Below are 24,466 nucleotides of genomic sequence, written 5' to 3'. Positions count from 1 at the left end.
TTGGAATTTTGTTGAAAATGACTTCCTGCAATCATGCACAGACTTCTATTTTAAACATTAAGGTGTAGAGCCTGACTTAGCATAGTGCCAGGAGCATAGCATATTTAACCAGTGCTGGAATTTGGCTTTAATACTGAGGTCTAGAGTCAGGAAAGCAATGTGCTGTCTCTAAGCCTTCTTATACTTGCGTGTCCCTGTTGTCATTTCCTATACAATTTCTTCTTTTAAGTTTTGTTACATGTGTGACAACAAAGACATATTTAAAAATTAAGTTAGTATGGAGAGAATTTAAGAACCCAGAAAATGTTGAGAATAGCCAGCATTTGAATTTTCACAGAATATCCTTTGTAGGCAGTGCATTCACGTCAATGTATCAATGACTGCTTTGAATGTTGTTGCTATGGATAAAACCACCATTTAATATTAATGGCAAACTTAATAAATAGCAATATTGTTGAGCAGTGCTAGAGTTCAAGAGGGGATTTCATGGCTATTTTTCTTGGCTGCTCTTAGTTCATGGCTGTCTCTATCACAATCCCTAATCTACAGTTTATCCCTTGGTGAGGCAAAGGAGAACATTACCACTGCCTGAGGATGAACATTAAATGGAAAGAGAGGGGTCTCATAGTACACATAGGTTCTCAGTGATCTGTCTCACAGAGGAAGTATGGTAAAAATAAGCAAACCAGCCCTGGTCTGTAGCGCTAGCCAGTCTTGGTACATAAAACCTCCTGCGTGGCCAAGTGCCAGCTTCTCATCGATCATACAGTTGGGAAGCCATGCATGCATTTGGTCTTGGAAGGGGATAAGAAACACTCCAAGAATAGAGATCACCCAGCAGGAATCGGGAATGTGCCCAAATCCTGAGCTTCTGAGTTCCTCTTTCCCAATGGAAACTGCAAAGAACGAAGACATTGCCAGAAATGTGTAGTCTTCTTCACATAATAAATTATATATACAATTTACTTCAATGGACAGCTGAACAGTTATAGTCAAATAGCCCTTGCTTTCAGGTTTTAAGTTTTTTTCTGTATGTTACCTCATTTACAGATGCATACCCCCCATATACTCCTTCTTGTTCCCTTTCTAATTCATGGCCTATTTTTATTACTTATTCTCACATATGCATATATGTAGATATATACTTCTAAATATATCCTCACCACTCTGTATAATGTTACCTGTGTATGTCTTTTCAGGGCTGATCATTTGGTATTGGATAACCAGTTGGTGTGCTCTTCCTTAGAAAAGACTATTTCTCCATTCTTTAGTTGCTTTTAGTTCTTTCTGTAGGGTTGAAGACTCTTTGGTGCCCCACTCCAGCTCTAAACCCTGTTCCCGTTAGCATGTCTGTTGTTGCTGTTGTCCTTGATCTGCTCAGTTGTATTGATGAGAATTTATGAGTTTATATGCTGACATTCATTGGGGGGGGGCAAAACCTCATAGGAAACTCTCTTATCTTCTCCCTTAACAAAGAAACTTTTCTTTGCAACAGAAGGAGACCATTCTGTTGCAAAGAAACAACCCATTAAGATACTATCAGTGTTTGTAAGGAAATAACTAGAAAATGGCAGGTAGGGAAGGGAGTTCTAAGTTCCTGTAACAATCATAGTTCTCTTGCTTTTTGTGATCTTATGTCAGTTTTTGCTTGTCTGTTTTACATGTTTCTATATTGCTCCTAGAATTCAACCATGCAGCTTCATTTTGTAAAATCAATGTGCTAGACATGGATTTCCTTCACTTTTTTAAGAGTCCATGTGTGTGAGCCAGGGATTCACCCCATAAAGGTCAAGGCATTTGACACTTAATAATGCAAAACTGACAACCAAACTTTGATCTCCAGAACTCACAAAAAGGTGGAAGAACCGAACAGAATATATACAGTTGTCTTCTGAATTTGCATGTTTGCCAACAACACACACCACTTACACAATAACAAGAGAGAAAAATAATTGTGAGTGCAAGTATCCTTTGAAAACCAGGGTACTAGCAAACATTTTCTGAGTTTATTTGTTCATGTTTTGGCATATACAGAAGGTATATGAGGTTAACATGAGGTTGCAGTCTTCATAGTCCTCCCATGAGGCTCAAGTAAAAATATTGCTTGAGCCCAGCAGCTGATAGACAGGCTACAACACACAGGAAGAACCAGTTCCTAAGCAAGGAACTCTCTTAGGTTGAATCTTCTCAGTACAGAGTGGGAAATGTTCTAATGAGGGCAGAAAACCAGGTATTTTGCTTTATAGAAAACATTGAGAGGATGAAAATACTCAAATGGAATTCTTCATGGATCTTTGTGGTTGGGCTAGAGGTACGGTTAATTAATGCTAAGAACACATAGGCCCACAAAGAAAGTATTAAGTAATGAAGAAGTATTAAAAATTACATTTTTAATAAAATGGAATCAAAATTAAAAACTTAATTTCTTAATAAGCTGACTTCTTTAATTATCCACTCAGTTACTTGTTGAGTTTAGAAAAAAATTCAAGGCCCAGTGCTTTAAAAAAAAATGCCATCTGACAATTAGTCTGTGGTATGATTTGAACACACTGTGAGGAAGTAGGCCCCTGCGGGCCCGCCAGGAAATGCAAGTAATACCAATCCTCTACTTCTCAAGTTGGGAAATCCCAGTCTTCCACTCCCGTCTTTCACAGAAGGATTAATTATGAAACACGGCCTTGTTCTCCACTTCTGTGGGGTGTGGCTAGCATGGCACCTGTCATTGTGTTAATGACTGTATTCCAATTGTCCTATTCAGGGTGACAGCTCTGGGCAAGGCAGGCTTCCCACGTAATAGTGTTGGGAGAACACCTTCAGCTATGTTTTGAAGATTTGTGCTTCTACTACTTACTAGTTTTCTTGTGTTAGGTATTCATTTCTCTGAGTTTTAACTTCATCATCTGTGAATATCAATTTCATAAATATTAGGCAAACCTTGTAAAGTGCTTAGCATGGTGTCTAGTACACAGTAGTGCTCCTACTCTCCCCGCTACTGCTTAGAAAGACAGACAGAAATCCAAGTTGGTGCCAAATTCCATTTGATGTACTTCAGCTCGTTTTTGTGAACACATACATGCACATGTGCACTTATACACAGACATCATGGCCTGGTTTACTTGTATTTCAGAATCAGAATTATACAACATTTGGATCAATAAAGGAGTGGTCAGAAACTTCTATTGAGGTCCCACAGGTAAAGAAATAGATATCTTTTAACTCTTCTAGTTTAAAGGGATGGGGAGATGGTTTAGTGGTTAGAAGCACTGACTGCTCTTCCAGAGGTTCTGAGTTAAATTCCCAGCAACCACATGGTGGCTCACAACCATGTGTAATGGGCTCCAATGCCCCCTTCTGGTGTGTCTAACTCTTCTACTTTAATAAACTGTTCTTTTGAACTACTAAAGATAATTTAACACTATTAAGGGGTAACATAAAATAATGATTGGGAAATCTAAGGTTCCCCTGTTTCATGGTAATTAAAAAGACATTTTTTTACAGAATCCACTTAGATTCATGTGAATTTTTGAATTCTATGGCTTCTGATTCTATCTGTGAGCTCAGACAATAGATTGTTGGCGGCATCTGGTTGGCTCATAATGACAACATTCTGGCTGCATGATGAAGACCAAAACCTTCAGAGCTGCATGTGAGTCCCATGACAAATGATGCTTGTCTTGCCTGTCTGGTAGGAGGAGCAGATTGATGACTTGTTTTCACAGGCAGAAAGGAACTGCAGGGAAATTATTCTTCCCTTTGTGGTGAAGCCTTTGCTTTCCTGCTTGGTTTATGGAGCGTAAGCTCACCATGATGGGGTCTCTGTGAGCACTCCCATCCAAGCAGAGCTACCATCCTACCCGCCTTCTGAGAAGTCTGAGAGGCTCACCTAAGCCCTCTGAGTAGGATACATGTGCCAAAAATCCACCCGCCATTTTGAAATGAGTTTGGATCCCCAAAAGGTACTAGGGACAGAATGTACCATGTTGTCTTAGGATCAGGACCTTTTATTAAGTAGCCAGATGTAGAATAATGTAGAGATGCTAGCTGAAAACATGACAGATGGCACAAGGCTAGACAGAATGTGGACACAGGGAGGAGCTCACATGTGGCCTCATGTGTTTTCATAGCTCATGTGAGAAACTCACTGAGGAGCTTAAAACATTGAGCTTGAAAGAATTCCCTTGGGATTCTAGTGGATTGTAACACAGTCTCGTGCATACCAATCGTATTCTCTACTGCCACTCCACAACTCTAATCTTGCATTCCTAACATTTTTATACACACTTATTGTTTGCTCTTTAGTATCTGAACATTTTTGCTCATAGTTTATGATACAGAATAGTTGATAAAATAATGTCATGATGTTCATGTGATTCCTATATTCACTTATTTTAACCTAGCAATGTGTCATGTTAGTGTTGTCCTTCTCTTACATCTACATTCAAGAACACAACCCTTCTCTCTCTCTCTCTCTCTCTCTCTCTCTCTCTCTCTCTCTCTCTCTCTCTCTCTCTCTCACACACACACACACACACACACACCTCTCATGTGCACATGCTCTCATTTTATTTGGAACCATTTGCAAGCAGACAGTCAACAGGCATCATGACACTTCAACTTTAAACTGTCTTTATCTTTAAAGGCTATGATCATCACATTACTACATCATTTTCAGAACTATAAATTAATATTTATTCAAAAATAACATCCTATTAAAGAACCCATATGTTTAATTTTCTTCATTTTCCTATAATTCATTGCTTTTTTAAAAGTGATCCAAAAATTAAATTAAACCTGCTATGTTTCTGAAGTGTCCTTTGATTTATCAGAGAGCCTCTAACTTTTCAAGCAATACACTGATAGTCGCAGAACTTCCAAGTGTCTTAGATCATGTCATATACTAAGGAACTTCTTGTTCATTCCGAAATTTTAAGCTCAAGGACCTCTAAGCTGCTAATTGTTTAAAGTATCTTCCCAATGCTACCTCATATGAGTTCACTAGTATACTGTGGAATGCAATGGGCACTTACATTTTGGTTCTCTACTTTGAACGTTCTTTCAATCCTTTAACAAGTGATATTTTGGAACAAAGACTTATATTATGGCTTAAAAAATATGAAATGATTAGGTGCCATGCCACTAGGACATTGTCCTGGGTTTTCAGAGAAACCTTCAGCTTACTTGGAGCAGGACTAGCACCCACATAAGCCTCTCTCTCAGTCATGAAAATAAGTAGCAGACACAGGACAGATATGACAGGGAAGGGGAGCAATAAATGGGTTTTCTCAGGGACAATGTGAATCCTTGTCTCATAGCTGCATAAGAGAAAAGAGAACCGACAAACACTTATGGAGCGAATTCTGACCTTCCCCTAGGTGCCCCAAGTTGGAAAGAAAAACCTTTTATGTTGTGGTCAGAATGGAACCCCTTTAAAGACAAAACTTATATCTGATGAATGATGAATATCAAATGTTTTACCTCTGAATTTTCCCCTTTTTTCATTAATTTTGTAGGATCCTTAAAAATATGTGATTTTGAGAATTTAATATTGTTTTAATTCCGTACGATCTTTCTCGTTATGGGTACAGTCCTTTTTCACAGTGAGGGTGCTCATGTCATTACATCTTTGAAGTATCTCTCTCTCTCTCTCTCTCTCTCTCTCTCGCGCTCTCTCTCTCTCTCTCTCTCTCTCTCTCTGTGTGTGTGTGTGTGTGTGTGTGTGTGTGTGCAAGGTCTTTTTCTATTATGCTTCCTGTAATTTAACAGCAAATAAAACCCTACCTCCTGTCTACAATTTCATTTCTAATTCAAACTATAAATATCACTTGTTTCAACTTCCAGGCTCTCCTGAATGTGCTGCATAATTTTCTACTCTCTAATTAAAACTCCCTTTTAATATTCCCTCTGTAACCACAGGTAATGGAGAATTGGACAAGAAAGAAAAGAGCAAACAAGTGCTGCTTAGCATTTCATTAATTTCAGGGAAGCAAAGTAAAGCAGTACAAATGTCTAGGAATCAAAAGATCTTTTAAGTATGCCAGGAACTTGTCTGTCTGTCTGTCTGTCTGTCTGTCTGTCTTTCTTTATCTTTCTCTCCTTCCTTCCTTCCTTCCTTCCTTCCTTCCTTCCTTCCTTTCTTTATTTCCCCAATAATGATGGCAAAAGTTGGGTGAGAATAGAACAGGGAGGATACACACACAGAACCAATGGGTTTAAAGGGCCCATTTTCATATGAAGCCAGGCTAGAAATGAAAAGGATTAAAGAGCTTGTGGTTGTGCAACCTGTATATGTTTGGCCTTTACTTTTCTATTTTCTTTTGGTGTCACATTCAGACCAGAGAGAAGGTATCAAATGCCTCTTGTGTGCTCCAGCATGCTAGGGTGAGCAGGGAAGGTGATTGAATTTGGTAGTGTGCTTTTTCAGGAATTTCTTATTTTCTAATATAGTGCAGAAAGGCTGCTTCCAAAATAATTCAGTAAGCACAGAAAATGTCTAGGCTCACAGAAATACTCAGATCATATGGTTCGGGTCAAGAAGCTGTTAATTTACTCATGGTTTGCTCTAGGAAAAATAATCTAATTTGCATATCAATTCACTCACCTCAAAATATGGAGATCATAATTCAACCTTCCTTATATGATCATATTAATAATTTATCTAATATAGTTTATATATTACTAAGCATTCAGCAAGCTCTTTTATTATGCTAAATAGAAATGTTAAAAATTCCTTATCGATGTTTAAAAAATTTAGAGCACATCAGCCAACTTCAATAAGTACATCAAAGACCCTGTCTTTAAACTGTATTTTCTAACTCTATTTTGTTACTTTATTTAAATCCTTTCTTTTATAGGCATAATGTATTTATTAAATGACTTTCATGTCTCTGTTACCCACTTCACCAAGTCAACATAAGGCACACAGAAGTAGAAGTGGCTAGCCTTGCTTCTGAGGGTTGGAGGCACAGGAAATACAATGGGAATACAGTATAGCACTGATAGAAAATACAGTTCTCTCTTCAAAGGCTACCCAAGATATTAATTCTAGCACCATGGATGGATGAGTGACCATGCCCATGTACCCAGTTTCAGGGTTCTCAAATACTATATTATAGTGTGGGAGTGGTTACATGATATTTCTGTTACAGAATTACAGTATTTCTAAAAATTTTTACATGGTGACCCATAGGTAGGTGGTTACAGTAAGTGGGGAATACTCTGCTATAGATTTTAGATGTTGTCTGATCACATTGTTAGCTTTTGGATTGGTGGGAACTAATGTTTTATTAAGAACACACTTTTAGATTTTGATAGTCACATGATGTTAGGTTAGATGCAGATGTGTGTAATGGATGGCTTCGGAAGGGTTAAAAATAGTCCTAAACAAATTAGCATCATCTACAACGTTTAACTCTTCATACTCTTGATGCTCAGTTATTTGGCCTTGTAGAATCATTAACATGAGTGTAACTGCCCCTCCTTTTCTGTTTCCTCCCTTCTTATTTTTTTCCTTCTGAGAAATTCTATTGACAGTAGTACTTGTCTTCAAGTGGTTCATTCTGGTTGCAAGGGCCATTATTTAGATAAAGAAACGTCATATGTCAAGAGGCAGTGGCTATACGAACCTGAGAAAATCAAGGAAGTCCTTGACTTTAGTTATGGCAGATGAGCCAATGTTCTGCAAATGAAAAAAACTGAAATGGATTTTTTCAAAGTAGAAATTATTCCCAGAACCATCAAATAACTCAACTTAGTAACTGAACTGTTTCCAGAGATAATGCTTTACCTCTAAAGCAAAGCATGAGCATGCACATGATCCTGGATATTGTAGTTTGGAGTTGAGCATATGGCCCAAGGCTCCAATCAACATGTATTTACTTATCCTCAGCATTTGTAATTTAAAATGATGGAACATCATTTGCCTTTTTCATCTGAAACATTGGAGTCACAAAGGGACCCCCAACTGCATGTATCTGCCTTGAGCTTAGGAGAACAGAAGCTGGAGTGATTCTAGATCATGTTGGTTACCAGAACACTGAAGAATTTTTTACTTGACTCCTACATATCCCTAACCATAGAACAGATTAAATATTTTGAGAGGAGATTTTTATCATTTAATAAAACAGTAAATAATAAATGGTAATTGTTCACAACCCTAGAAAATTAAGTCCAAGTACTTAACAAATTGTTTTAGACATTAAATTGGTCCATAGCTGCCAGGTTAATCATATTATGCATATTACTGGTAAGAGCTCATCTATCCTCAGAACTTTCAACATAAAGACTGGTATCCCAGTCAGTAGTCTCTGCAAGGTCTTTAACCATTTCTTGCTATGGGAATCGTGTAGATTACATGTAGAATATCTGAGGGAGTATAGTAGTGGAATGTAGTTATAGAAGCACATGAGCTGACTTCATCTTAATTCATCAGTAATTCCATCTACCTGTCTCCCAATTTCCTCATCTATTACATAAATGTAACAGTAGTGACCAGATCACAAAGTTGTTTCAAGTTAATTAATTTTTAGTGGCTCCAAATTGCCCTGTGGCTAGTTCCTATAAAGCTCTTTGTAAAGCTTCACACTATTCTTCATGGAGACCCATTTGCAATCCACTCTCTTTGGGAATTAAAGGTTGCCATTGCTACTGTTTCTCCATCTCACCCCCCCACCCCCCACCCCCGCAAATAATTCTCGAGCTCTTAGCGAAGTCCTCAGATCTCCCTAAGAGGAAATTAAGCACAGTGCTGGGATTTCCCTCACTGGGGTTATCTCTCACTTGATCAAACCCAATCTACATCAACATCCATCTGGATATCTCCCCATGGGCACCAAGGCTGTGCTTCTTGCAAATCCCCCATGGAAGGTTGTGTTCCTCCACTTTGATAAAACTCTGACGGATCAAGTCGTGTTGCACATTCATCTTTATAATTTTGCATAAATAAGTTTCTGTGACTACTGTTCATAGTATTAGGCTGAAAACACTGCGTGATAAAACTGGCAGGAGTGGATAGAGAGAGTAGAGATTCTATGAACTATAGTCATAGGTTCTCTTAAAAGCATATGTCATAAATAGAGCTCTGGAGTCTTGGTACTCTGACCTTTCTCCACTGTCACCGTGAAATGAAGGTCAGGCTTATCATCACATTTCCCTTGTTTGGTCTGCCTCTCCTAGAGTTTATCTATTATAACTGATTGAAGTTAATACTGAAAAGGTAGTGAGGAAAGAACAATGCGTAGAGAAATAAGTAGAACCTCAAAAAACGCTGTGACCCTTAAGAATAAATCTCTGATTTTAAAAGAACCTTCAACTGAGGAATATATTAACAGAATTCACTACCTCTTCATAGAAATTCATATTCACATAAATTATGATGCCAAGGCATAGGATTTGAAATCCCTGATAGTTTCCCATAAGAGGCAGACATCTTTACATTTGTTTGAAGAAAGACCTTACCCTGTTTATTTTGTTTATCAACTGTAGTCCATGAACTCATGGCACCAGAATCGCCTGATGGTTAAAAAGTACACCAGACAGGTGAGCCTCTTCTGGACTCCTCCATGAAATCCCACAGAGCTGAGGCCCAGACTCTGGTTTTAGTGCATCTCTGTTGAGTCAGATAAAACGATGCTATGAACCCTGTCTACAGCTCCACACTGTCCCCTTTAGGTGGGGCTGGGGATGCATGCCCAGGCCTTACTTTACAGCCTGCTGTTGTTCTGAACTGTGGGTGCAAAGGCTTGAGTGTGGTACAGTCCACATATTTTTGCCCTATGGTCATAGACACATGAAAATCTGTTTTGCTTTTTTTTTCTTTTAAAGTCCTTTTTATCTCTGATCACAGCTTCCTTCGTCCTCCCCCAACAGACAGGACCTCGTTGTGCATGTCATTGTGTTTATACCTTCCTGCCTGCTCCCTGCTTCTAAGCTTGTAACAGTTGCCAGTCTCCAGGACTCCTTCAATCCTCTTTGAGTTGTCAGCGCTGCTTGCTGTGGGTCCTTCAGTTGTCTCCAGCTCCTGCCAATGTAGTCACCATAATCTGCTTGAGGCAGACTCGCCACTTGCTGTTTCACTGTGAAGGCCTTGTGCATGCTCTCACCTTGTAATCTCTTAATAAATCTGGGCTTTGAAGACATGCTCACTGATGGCGTTTTCAAGCTTGCTGGGAAACAAGTATTCAAGGAAACCACAATTCGGTGAGAAATGACCTTAAATTATGTTATGGAGCGAATTGTATCTGGGTTTCCTTCAATCATGTTACTCAAGCCATGGTTTAGGAGTCTTTAAAAGTATTCTTATGTACTTTTGATCCAAATGTTGATTTTCTTTTATTCACATTGGGCATGCAATTATACTGCCTTTCTCTCTGGAGCCACTAGAATTTTGCAAATTAACCTAAGTTACTAAGAAAGTACAATAGACAGTAACAAATCTGCCTTTACTAATACAAAACTTGTACCTCTTGCTAGAAGTCATTATGTCACAATGAAATATCCACTCAATTCATAGCTCACTGTGATGGATTCTGAAGTATTGGTTTCAGGGGCTCAAGAATAAAATACTGTGCTTGAACCAACTCTTATCTAGTACAGACATCAGGAAAGAAAATCACTTTAACTGAGTGTGTGAGTCTCTGTGTTTTTCATCCTACCTGTGATAGAAACTTATTCACTTGACTTCCAAGCCATAGGGATACGAAGGGTGACATTCTCTCTTTCCACGATAATCCTCATGGTAGGACTAAGTTAATTTACGCTGTTGAAGAGAGAACGAAAACCATTAGCATATCATCAATATATGTGCATCCAAAGTAGAGGGCCCACCATCCACATAAAATATCCTGTCAAGACTCGCTGAATCTAGCAAATTCCGGACGAATGATGGGGGCAGGTGTTTGGCAAATATTGATGCTATACAAGATTTATAATGCTGTGTCGAAGGAAGCGCACAACTTCCTTTGGACGGTGTCTGTTTAAAGGACCCAGCTGGGCATCCAGAAGTGCCAGCCACTGAATATGACCTCTCAGGTGGCTCAGGCTGCTTCACCTGTCAGCCTGCTGAACTGGTTTATAAACGAAGCTCTGTGTGCTGGCCGAGCATCTGCCCGTCCAGTTCTTCCCTACAGACCTCATTTGCTCGCTCTTTATTTTCTGGTCTGAGGACTTTAACTCTACTAACAGTGACACTCAGAGTAGGATGCAGTACTTCCAGGCTCTTTGAACATCTTACACACACACACACACACACACACACACACACACACCACACACACACCACTTAATTTTTTCTGTTATTTCCCTTTTATTCTCCTTAACCCCCCTTTTAACTGAATATCATGCAAATTTCTCAATATTTTCATTTTTGCCTTGTTTGTACATTTCAGTTTTAATTTTCTTTTAAAAATATAAATTATTCTTTGACAATTTCATATATACATGTAATCTATCTCTCTATTTTATTTCCTGTATATGCATTTCATCTGTATACACATACACACACATGCACACATACACACATATATATATATATACATATATATATAAAACATGTACGATGTGTGCAGTTGTACATGAACATGTATATGTGTGTACATGTATGTATGTATAGGCCTAAACTTGATGTCTGGTGTCTTCCTTGATTTCCATCCTAATTACACAGACAGACTCTCACTGAACCCAGAGGCTGCTTGTACCAGCTGGTCTAAGTAGCCAGCTTGCCCAGTGATCCCGATTTTTGCTCCTGAGTGCTGAGATTACAGGTGAACACTGTGCCTGCCAGGCTTTCACTTGTGTTCCAAGAATCCATCTCCATTCCTTACTCTAGAGCAGCAAGTGTTGAATCGACAGAGCTCTCTCTGAAGCCTATCCATGCATTTCTCTCTCTCTCCAAAAAAAAAAAAAATTGGCATGAATCAGTATCGGACTGTATGTTTGTATACTATGTGTGTGCTGGGTGCCCATGGAAGACAGAGGAAGAGGGAATTGGATGCCCTGGGACTAGAGTTGTAGATAGAGCCATCATGTGGGTCCTGGAACTCAAACTCATCCTATGGAAATGCAGCCAGTGCTCTGAACCACTGAGTCATACATCCAGCCCTGTATGGCTGTATTAGCCTTGGCCTAATCAACAAATCATGCAATTATTGAATACAAGACAAGAAGATTATAAATGGCTTTTGTACTTTAAAAAGCCTGACCATTGAAGCATGGTGAGCTTTCTTATATGTATTCACGGGTTTTTGGTACTTTAGTAGGAAGTACCTTTAGCCTGGACGTGTGATCCCTTCCCCCCTTTCTCTTGATTTCTTTAGTTTCTATCTTGAAAAATTATAAATTCAATACTAAAGAACAATGGCTATGATTATACATTTTTGCACACTTCTCATATTTTTCCCCATGTCAACATCCCCAATTTAATTATTGCACACTAATTTTAAAAGCATCTCTCCGATATTATAGAAAGAGAATATGAAATCTCAATTAGTATGAAACTATAGCCGTGTGCTGGCTAGTCCTAGATAAGCTTCATACAAGCTAAAGTCACCTAGAAGGAATGAGCACTGTTGAGAAAGCCTCCATCAGATTGGCTTGTGGGCAAGTTTGTGGTCTATTTGATTGATTGATGATGAAAGAGGTAGGGCCTCGCCCACTCTGGGTGGGGCCACCCTCAGACTGGTGATCCTGGATATTAGAAGACAGACAGATGAGCAAGCCATGAAGAACAAACCAGGAAGCCGCAACAATATTTCTCTGTGGCAGTGGTTCTCAGCCTGTGTCAAAATCCCTTTGGCAAACCTCTATCTACAAAACTATTTACATTATGATTCATAACAGTGGCAAAATTACAGTTGTGAAGTAGCAACAAAAATAATTTTATGGGTGAGGGTCACCACAATCTGAGGAATTATATTATACGGTCTCAGCATTAGGAAGATTGAGAACCACTGCTATATGCCCTCTGCGTAAGTTCCTGCACCCTGAGTTCCTTTGATGATAATGGACTAGAAGCTTCAAGATGAAATAAATGTTTTCCTCCCCGAGTTGATTTTGGTCATGATGTTTTACCACAGCATTAGAAACATTAACTAAGACAACCTATAACTTACTCTCATGCATTTAAAAAATTATTCATTAAATAAATATATGTTATTAGAAACCATGCTATATGTGCTATGATACTTATTAACTCTCAACGAATACAGTGTGGTGTGTGCAGATTTTTTTCTTTTGTGTGATGCTAGGGCTTGGGTCACACCAATGAAAGACAACCCCATGATCAATAAATACACTTGGAATCCAGACATGTTATCAACTTCCAGAATGTTTTCAGAATAGTCTGTTTACTTTGAAGTCAAAGAATGCCTCCTTCAGATGGAATGGTGACCTCACAGGGAATGCTACCTCTCCAGTTGTGTGTGCTCAGTGTCGGTGTGGCAAGGAGTCAGAAGACTAAAGAATTTTCCTCAAAGCTTAGAAAGCAGTAAGCAACAAAAGTCCTCTAGTGGTTTTCAAAAAGAAATAAGGAATTTAGGTCTAATGTCATGTACTATTTAATTTTGCACTGTGCGGCTTTGGAACAGTTGAGTATGGACAATCATTCACATTTCTGTTGGATTGCAATGACTCATGGGTGGAGACATTTGATAAAAAGGAAGGTTCATTTCCTATATCCCTCAAGATCATCCAAGAAATTCATGAGATGTGAAGAAGACTGTACTTGACTCACTACTAAATGAAAATTTAGTTGGTTAAAATTTTTCTACATTAATTTTTCTCCAGGACTTGTTCATTTTTCTTGCAAAGATGATTTTTCTATGGCATGGCTGTAACTCTGGGGGTAAAGAAACTAGGCTACCCTATTTTGTAAGTTACTGAGCAATTGAGGAAGATTTAGTAGTTGAAATTAAAGATTCACAAGCAGATAAGAAAAAGCAAAAATAAGCAGTGTAATTAAAAATGAACAAACAAACAAAAATCCCTGAAACATAATAAGTGTATTAAAGTGGTCATCAATGCACCAAGGATGAAAGCCCAATACACATATTTTAAAGTTATTTAAGACCGAATGAAAGGAACACACCACAAGTGTTTGGTTCATTACTCCTGAAACTGTTTGAGCTGAGAGTGAAAGATTTTCGGAGAAGAAACTCATATTTCTGAATTTTAATATTCAACCCGATTAATGCAACTTAAATAATACTTATGTAATGAACATTTATTATGTATTTTTGGTTACCACATTTAGTCCTATGTACTTGAGATATTAGTGAATAAAGCAGGCAGGCTTCTGTCTTCATGAAGTTTACAAGTAGATTGAGGCAGACAGAAATAATAAACAGCAAGTAAATAGTATGTTATAGGAGAATTTGGTAGGTATTATTCAAAGTAGGACAAAGGACACTGGAAACTATAGATATATATATATATATATATATATATATATATATATATATATTTGTGTCTGTAGTCTTTATACACACACACACACAAACACACACACACACACATTGTGGAGAAAGGCATATCTGAGGAAATATTAGGAAGATGATAAGAGAATGGAGGTATTTCCACAAAAGTCTGTTACCCCAGTTTTAAATGCAAATGCTTTTATCTGATACAGAATATGTATTTTGTAAAGTGACATTGATAGGATGCTTTCTGATTCTGCTCTTAACACTGCCCATGGTATTGGATGGTACTTAAGGATGCACTACAATGGGGACAGCAACTGTCTTTGGATATTAGTTTTATTACTGTTGTCTATACTTATTAGGTACAGATAACTTTGAGCAAGATGTTTAAAAACAAGTAGGCTACAAACTACCAGACAGCAAAACTTCTTAAAACAACATGATGTTTATTTCAATATATATCAAGCATAGACCTTATGTTGTCTATAAGTTTGCTGTTGTAACCTCTGAAAATGGTTTTCTATTCCCTTGGTCCAGAATGCCTTACAAAATCATGCAAATCAAGAGGTTCAAATTGCCAAGTTCACTCTCAGGACATCCTGAAATGCCACAGGCCATCAAGGGTATGCTTATCAGAAAAATCACTCAGTACTAGAAAGATGTCACTTCAAAGATCAAACGAGTCATTTCTGGATATGAATGTAGATTGGTGTACCCAGGTTGAACATTAGGGTTCAGGCTTGGGGTTGAGGGTCCAAAAACAATACTAAATCTTTGGTGTTTATGTTTAAAAATGCTGAGAGTGCTGATCACGGGGGTTTGGACATGCATTCTCTAGTCACTGAGTAACCAAATGAACAAAGCACCTAAAATTGAACTTCCAGAGCTCATGGTTGGATCAACCTACATGTGTGATCCCTCCCCTTGTCGTATGTGATCTAAAGTATTTTCAAAGTATTTTTGTCCTAACATAACCTTCATTAACTATATAATAATTTCTTAATTTAAAATTTCAAACATAGTATATTTTAATACCAACAGAAGACAATCCTGCTCTTTCTGGTCATTTAAGAGCTTGTGGCCTCTTGCTAAGTGCTTTGCAGAATTCAAAGGGAATAGGAGAAAATCTATATTTTAAATAAGCGTAAATTATACAGTAGAAATCAAAATACTGACTTTATGGAAATGTAAGTAAAATATGCTATTCACATAGAATGCTTAGTATAAACAATAGGGAGAGCAATATGGACCACAAAGATGACTTTTCTTGTCTTTGAATTAATTCATCTGTTAATGTTATTTTCACATTGACCAATTAAAAATCTTTTCCGTATATAAGAATTGTATAGACATCATTCTCATTACAGCCTCACTGCTCCACTCCTCCTCCTCCCTTGTTTTATACCACTCCCGTTCAAACTCATGACCTTTTCTTCTTTAATTGTTATTGTATTAGGAGGGAGAGAGGAAGGGAGGCAGGGAGGGGGAGAGAGAGAGAGAGAGAGAATGAGAATTGACTAATAATTGATAAGTTGATAAGTTTAGGACTAGCTACTTGGGATTGGGCAACCAACCAGGGGATCATCCTTAGAGAAAAATGATGCTCCCTCTCTCAGCCATCATTAGTTGTCTGTAGCCCTTTATCTAGGGCCTCAGGAAATTTACCCCAGCCATACTGGCATGCCAACTGGTACCATTACTAGACACATCTTGTTGAGGAAACCATACTTTTAAGACCTCGTGCATTCAGCTGCTTTGTCCTATCCAGAAGGAGGAGATCATATAACACTATAACTCAGCAGGTCATCTGGCAATGACAGTCTTTCCAGCCTCTTCTGGAATGTTCCGCGAGCCTTGGGTAGAGCGTTGCAGGGTAGATTACCAGTTATGACTGAGCACCCCACAGACATTTATTCTCTATGTTCTGATCAGCCCTGGATCTGTATGATGCTGCATTCCAATGGGACAGGAAACTCCTTTGAGAATTCCTGAGAACTACACTAATCTATGGGTGTGAGGACAAGGATTTATAATGCGTTTAGAAATCAGATTCATTTAAGGAAATAGCAGGAATAGACTCTCCTCAAGGGTCTATGACTCTCCTGCCACGGGTAGTTGGCTCGAGCTACACAGTACCAGGCGTTAATTTCTTCCTATTAAGCAGCCCTTAAGTCTAATTAGACAGCTGTTGGTTAGCCCCAAAATAAAAATGTTGTTGTTATTGCACCATTGGGAATATCTTGCCAGGCCAGTCACTTTGTGATTCATAGGCTGTGGAAAATCACCCCTAAAATCTCTAGTGAAAAAGATTTTGATTGACACCTCTCCATCCTTACAGACACACACACACACACACACACACACACACATGTTGGCATGAACACGTGTACACACACACACATACACACAATACACCTGGACTCTCAGTTTTTCACCTTCATTGTTTTAGATAACCCCAGAGAGTGATATTCTCATATCTATGAGAAAGCTGGGGACTCTGGCTCAATTTGATATTCCACTTTCATAGTTGTAAAAACACCAATGCCAATAATGTCAGAGGTCCCAGACCCCGGTGGTTAGGCTGGTTAAACAAGATAGATCTGTGAAAGGCAGTTGATCCATCTGATTATCAGACTGCCAAGAGAAGAAATGCTGTTGATACAATCACCCAAGGAAACCAGGCTGATGCCTCTATGTGGAAATTTGGATGCAGGCCTCAGGACTCAGCCTTCTCCTCTATGAAACAAAGGGTGTCCAGGGTGAGGCTGGGCGATTTCTGAGGATGCAGATATGGATTAGATCAATCCCATAGAAATGAAAATTTTTTGAATATTTATGAAAGCAAAATTAGCTCATGATCAAAAATGGGGAGAAACATGGCAGAAGGAAATGAAAATCCATCTTAATTGAACCGAAAGCACAACATAAATCTGTCAAGAGACAGAGTTTTCTAGAAGGAGAAGCAGGAACTGTATTCTTTTGTCTCCAGATTTTCTCCAATGTACTCTTGTTCTCTCTTCCTGGCATCTCCCCCTCCCTCCAGCCCCCACCCCCTTACTTTTAGTTTCCGGTTACCATGGTGATACTTCCTCTCAGCAACCTTCTTTGCAGCTGGCCCTTTTGATACGCAGAGAATTTACTCCATTTATTGGTTCAGGGTTCTGACAATGCTTTACCAATTCATTTACTACCATTTTCCCCAGGATGATACAGGTGAAGAATTATTCTACAGTTAAGTCCCCTACATAAAGTGCCCTGGATGACAGGGATATTCAATTGTTAATTTCAGTTGCTAACGTGAAGCAGAGACAGATTGTGCCAAACACTGAATTCCCTGTAATGGCCTTCACCTCAGGGACTGCAAAGTCCCAGCCCTCACACTGGTTGCCACCTCCTTTTGTATGGAACCAGAATAAAATGATTGCACACAGATATCACATGGCTAGCTTAAAGAGAAACAGTGCCAAGCGTGTATTTATCATATTTACAAAGCCTTTGAATTTTCCGTAGGAAAATACATACTAGTATATGCATTTCTTTAATAAATACCTTATTTGGGACATAAATAACAATATATGAGAGTTTTAAAATATTGTTTTCATCTATCAATGACAAAACCTCAAGGAATATTTAATACCCTTCATATAGATAATAAAAATTCCAATTAATGATCTTTTACTTATCCAGTTTTTTATAGCTTAATTTGCCTGTAATCCTATATTCTTAAAATGGGTCTCTCTAAGCCTGTCCCGCCCCCCCGTGTGTGTGTGTGTGTGTGTGTGTGTGTGTGTGTGTGTGTGTGTGTGTGTAACACAAAGGAGACCAGATGATGACATTCATAGGCTTATAGACTCGAGTCCTGGGGACACATTTGGATGGAGGCAATTAAAATGCCTGTCAGGCATTTGGTACCAGAAGTCCCCGTGGCAAACCGCTAAATCCTAAGCCAGAGGCAGCATCCTTTTGTCAGTGAATGATGGCGGAGCTGAGGGGCTTGTCATCATTCTCGAAAATTCTAAGCCTAGTGAGCTCTCTCTCCCTCTCCTACTTGCCTTATTTTCCTTTCAGCCACTGCGGGGACTTTTTCTAATTTGCAGCTTCCCTTTCCCCGGCACACACAGACAGGAGCTGGTGGCTTTCAGACTGCGTCTGTCTGGAGCTAGAGACACAGAGCAGAGGGAGTGTTCTTGAAGGAGGGTTCTGCAGCAGCTCTTCCAGACCCGATTCAACGGGCATTGCTGCATATCTACCGGTAATGCTTTCGGGCTTTTATAATTTATTTTATTTTTAATCCACTTCTTCAAAGGATCTGCTTTATGTGGCCGGGGATTACTGTGTTTTAAATACGTTATTGAGCTTAAAATCCAAGCGCTGCATTTGTTGTGCATCAGACTCCGAGGCGTAAATTTATTATCCGGATATAAAGGATGAATGGACTCATTGGTGAGTTATGATTTTTGATATTTATCTGACAAACCTATACGTATATATGCGTTTTCTTTTGTTTCTCTAGATTCTTCAGCGGGGCTCTAACAGAGGGAGCGCTGATTGGGAAGCATTCAGTCAGAAAATTAAAAGGTACTGCATGATTTATTTGGATGTTTAAATGAAGGGAAATTGAGAAAGAACTGGAATGCTTTTATTTAGGTTTTTCCCTCCTGGCTGGTCTTTTATCCCAGAGTGGATCGTCTGATCTTTGTCTATAAGATGTAGGAGTTCTTATGCAGATTTCACCAGCAGACAAGGCTATTTTGCATAGAAAGTAGCTATAAAATATATGCCTTTTGTGTATGTTGCAAAGTATTAAGAAATATCAGCATACCTAGCTCATCTGTAATGTTTGGACTTTTGTCATTGTGACAGTTAACAAAATGTCTGAAATATGTGTATCACAAAGAAAATATTTTTTGAACTTAAGAGAGATATAATAAAAATTGTTTTATCTGAAGGTTTCATATCGGTCCATGCTTCTTAAAAATATTGTAAGTAAAAGGTTCACCCTTTGTAGATGGGAAGAGCTTTGGAAACCGAAGCCCAGGGATGACTCAGTGTTGTTAAATTTGGTGAATAAAATATTGTCATTTCTTTACAATATCTTTAGTATACAGCAGGAAATATATTTAAAGTCAGAGATGGTTAATTCTTAAAAGAGCCTAGCATCATATGCTTTATTCAGAATTAACAGCATAAAAAAAATCCTCTCTTTTGCTATGAAAGCAGTTGAATCTATTGATCCGGGCCTCATGCCTTACATGAAAAATAATAATTTTAAAACTTAGCATCAGGATGTATATTGATTGGAAAGGACAGTGGTGATTACTGCCTGCTCTTTAATTCTTTGACATTATCTCTGACTTTAACATATATTCTTTCCCACGAATCCTATATAGCAGTCATTTACCTAAAAAAGAAAGAAAGAAAATGGAAGACATTTTCTGCCTTCCCGAGACACGACAAATGCCACCCTTTAAACCTTTACGTGGCATCTCTATAGAATTCTCCTTCAAGACTGTCAGTTCAAAATATTTCATACCAAAGGTTTAGCTTTCCAAAAACTATACTAAAAAAAAAAATGGCCGAGACAACCACCATAAGGACGAAAGATCCTAACTGTGTGAGGGTACACTATGAGTCGGAGTATTTACAGCAGCAGTTAAGGGAGACTAGTGCACTGTCCTTGGTTAATTTTCTCTGCAATGTGTATTGACGAGTAAATTTATTCATTCCACAAGCCCTGCTGAAGAGCTGTCTTCTGTGGGTAGTTCCAGTACAAGAAGGGATGCATGAACCTGTCCGCAGGCTTCCAGAGCGTAGGCTGAACCATGCATGATTTTGAACGGGAGAAGGAATTTTTTTTAAATAAATTAGAGTGCTCTCCGAAGAGATGCCATGTTATTTCAGGTATGGCATATGTTCTAGAGGACTAGTCTTAAAGACAAGTGAAATGATTACGCATTTTCCTTGTCTCAGAGATTCTTCAGGAGAATTATGTATGTGAGCCTCAAAAAAGACTCATCCCCACCCCCACCCCCTCGCATGCTGTAAAACTATAGATTATTCTTTTTAGAGGCTTCGCTTAGAGTAAATGAAAATACTTTGTTATGTTTGATGCAAATTGTCTATTTCTTATTTTTTTTATCTAACCAAGTCCCTGCAGAGCACATACACACACACACACACACACACACACACACACACACACACACACACCGCATGGTATGATTCCTAGCTCTCAGATGTACTCGGAATCTTGTCATATTTATTTTGAGCTTAGGAGATCTGTGCTAATTTAAAAAGATGAAATTATCACTGTCCTATCCAACAAGAAGGCTGCAGTGCACTGCCAACATGAACTGCTCAGCTCCATCGCAATTGTCTAGGCATTGAAGAGGTTACGTATGACCACCAAGAGGCCTGAATCGCCTCCTTCCCCATGGCCATTTTGAAAACATCTATGGTGTATGCCGATGGACTTTCTGTAGAACAAACCTGTTTGTTAAAATAGCTGTTAGTGAGTCAAATCCAAACAGGTTTGACTGCAAGCGATGTAAGGCCGGTCCAGTGCATGGCATGACTAATCAATATTGTCTGAACAGTTGTTAGCTCTTTTCCTACATTTTCTTTCAGTCATATTTTAGCACACAAAATAGTGGCTGAACTACAACAGTTTCTGTTAATATGCATATAATTACTTAATTTGTAAATGAATAAAATTTGGATGTGTGTGTCCTGTTAATAATTATTGTTTTTAGCGATGGTGTTTGAGTCCAGAACTTTTTTGAGCTACATCTCCAGTCCCTAGCTAGAATTATTAGATAAATTATTTTGGTAGAAAAGCAGAGCTATGTGTGAAAATTTCTTAAGATTATATGGAAAATTATTTTTCTGGATATTAGTTAAAGGGGAAATGTTTTTCAGTTTCACCAGAAGGAGAGGAAAAGGCAAACTGCAGCCAGGCTTTGCTTATGAGCACCTCCCACACAGTATTCCAGACTCCTCTCTGCTGACTACACTTGGGTCTCCTGCCAAGCTTCTGCGGTAGCAGAGGGCCAGAGGATTTGATCTCTTGATTTCTCTGTAAGGGCCACACTAGGGATGATATCATATGAGCAAGAGAACACTGAAAACTAGATTACATAAGCAGGGGTGGTGGCTCTAATGAAATCCAAGATTTCAGGTGGCTGAGGCAGGAGGATTGCCAGTTCCAGGTCATAGTGTGTCTAGGACAATAGAACCTGATTTGATAAGCAAAAATAAAACAGGGTTAGGGGACAGGGATTTTGATTCCCCATTGCTAAGGACTCTGTAAAGAAACTTTTAAAATCATAATAGTTGTGGCGAGTGCAGTTTATTGCTGGTTCTTGCGTGTGCTGATTAAAACTATAACTTGTTACTGGCAACTGTCTCCCTGACACCATCTTAAGCTCTTAACACTTGATGTCTGGTTTAACTGTCGCTGCAATCCTCAGACATAGATATAGTCTCCATTTTACAGATGACTGAACTGAGGCTCCGACAGTATAATTTCTGATTCTGGCCTGAAGCCCTCATAGACATTCATAAAGATTAATCATTTCCGGAAGATTTTTTTGTGTGCAGTTATTTTCTTAATACTTTGCTTAATATATAATACAAGGCTACAGTATTATCAAAGCTATACTTTGCAGATTCTCATTTCCATGTATTAGAAGTATGTGTCCGAATCATTGCATCATTCAAGTTCTCATATATTAAATATATATAATACTCATGTTTTCATCTATTTTACATAATATATTTAATTAGAAATGCTTACTTCAAAGAAAGCTGGCAGATCAACACAGAGGTTTTTAAGCATTTTCTTATCGTTATCATGGAGTTTTGTATGATCTGTATACGAACATTTGAGAATTCAACGGTGAAATACCACAACCCCTATCATATTTTGTAAAGGCTGATGTTTGAAGTCGTCACAAAAGTCTCACTAGCTGACATAATGTATACTATTGTGTCATGGATGTTGGGAAAATATCCAAACTCAAGGACAAGTGACCCCTAAAAATCACCAGAGAACTAACAGATACATGGTTTGTATTTAAGATCCTCTCCTTGTGAAAAAGCAGCTCCTGTAGAATAGTCCCTAAGGTCAGCGGGTGCAGGAGAGCAGGACAGAGAAGCACGTCAATCCTCTTGTCCCATTCCAAAGGTGTCATTTCCTCAGGGGCTTCATTGTATGGAGTATATGGAGGATGAGGCATTAGGGGTGGAACCCAGGAAGGATGGAAGTAGACAAGGAGGAGTCTGCATTGGCAGGGCTTCAAGAAAAGCAAACATTAAAATAAGTAGTGAAGAGAATGGCCAAGCCTGGGAAGCAGAGAAGGACCTCAGAAGTTCTAGAACGTAGGTCAGATCAAGGAGACTCTTGGAAACAAAGAGGGGAAGGGTGTTGGATACTATGATGCTGTACCATATGAGATTATTATTCCCCCTTTTGAACTGCGAAATAAAAATGTCATATAGACGGACTTGACAGAGTGGAAGATACTTTTAAAGAACATGTTGACTTTTTACTTCCTGCTTTGTCTTTGTGTGGTTTCATTCTTATTCCTTTGGATGATAGTTTTTTAAACAGAGGATAACTGCCCAAACTATTTTCAGGTTCCTTATCTTGCAGCTCAGTTTAAGACTGTTGAAATGAGCGTGTTGTACAAAGCATCATTGTCGGTGCTGCCATACAGATAAAAAGGGGTCCAAAGAACATTGGTTGTAGCTATGGAAAAAGATCATGGACGTGAGAGATGCTTCTGAGCCCCAGATTGCATTCAGATACATCAGCGGGATGACTGTTGGGAGAAGTAAAAGACAGACAGGTGACTCAAAGATGCCTTCAAAGTTCAAATTTGATAAAGAACTGATGTAGAGAAATGTGTCTGAGTTCTCTTTCTGCTGAACCTTGCATTTACAGAAGACACAGAGCTAAGGGAGTAGGTCTAAAAGCTAATAAATGCTAAGGGAGTGGAAGAGGGTGTGTTAAAAGATGAAGATGAGTGGGTGGGGCATGGGGGGTTAACCTGAGGGTGCTCTGGGGTAGGAGAGTGCAAGATGGAGAGAGAAAGGTCTGGAGGCTGTGGGTGATGTTACCAAGGAAGCAGTGAGAGCAGAAACAGAGAGGAGAGGATGAGCGGCACCCTCACTGCAGATGCAGACTAAGACAGGAATTGATGATGGGGAAGGAATAATTAGAAGACAAACAAAAGTAACAAAGAAGTGTAGAGTGAATGTGTTAGAAAACAAAATTAATACTTGCATCCCTGAGAATAATTTGGGAATAAAATTTTCAATCTACATCTTATAAATCTACATTTTATATCAGAAAAGGAATGATGCTCTCCTATAATCTTAAAATGTATAGATTGTGGTGAATCCTTGATAAACATTTTATTCCCCTTTCTTTCATTTTATTGCATTTAAATTTATGGAATTGGAACCAGGGGGTGGATAATTGAATTTTGTCTTTTCTCCATTTATCATTATCTTAAGAACTTTATATTTTCCTCACTTGAATAATTTTCTGACACACAGACATTGATTACCTTTATTAACCAATCTTTCCACAATCATCATGACGCTGCAGCAGAATCACCCCTACAGCTCAAGTGACTTCCAAATGATGTTACCAAAAACCAAAGTCACATTCCATAATCCTAAATCCTTGACCAGGTATTATATGGAGGTTTCAAAATGTGCCTCTAGTTTGTCCCATGAAACAGTGTATGAGCCTCTGTTAATACCAGCAAGTTTGTGGTAGACACTTTCGTTGTAACACTGCTGTTGATCAATTAGACTCACTTTATGGGTGAAGGGACAGAAACCCTGAGGTACATATTCTAGTTCTGAATCTAAGTATGTTGCAAGCCAGTCAAATTATGTGATAGACACAGGAACTTATAAACAATATGAAAATATGCTTAATGAGCTAAGGACTCAGAGGAAAGCAAGATAAAATCAGAGGGAGGCAAGGAAGCCGTATTAGAACTCAGTGGGCTTTGGTGCTTGTTAACATGAGACTGTTCAAGAAA

General features: G+C 38.6%; 1 protein-coding gene across 1 annotated transcript in view; it reads left to right on the top strand.

Moving 5' to 3' along the window:
• The window catches only part of Map2 (microtubule associated protein 2), a 258,927-nt gene that overhangs the window by 112,412 nt on the left and 122,049 nt on the right, over positions 1 to 24,466 (top strand). Inside the window, 1 exon segment of the mRNA XM_032901293.1 lies at positions 18,922 to 18,986. The gene's annotated coding sequence lies outside the window, so the exon portion shown is untranslated.

Source organism: Rattus rattus, chromosome 4 (assembly GCF_011064425.1).
Source record: "Rattus rattus isolate New Zealand chromosome 4, Rrattus_CSIRO_v1, whole genome shotgun sequence".
NCBI classification, from domain to species: domain Eukaryota; kingdom Metazoa; phylum Chordata; class Mammalia; order Rodentia; family Muridae; genus Rattus; species Rattus rattus.
Note: the sequence above shows the minus strand (reverse complement) of the source record. Positions and strands in the feature narration are given on the sequence as shown.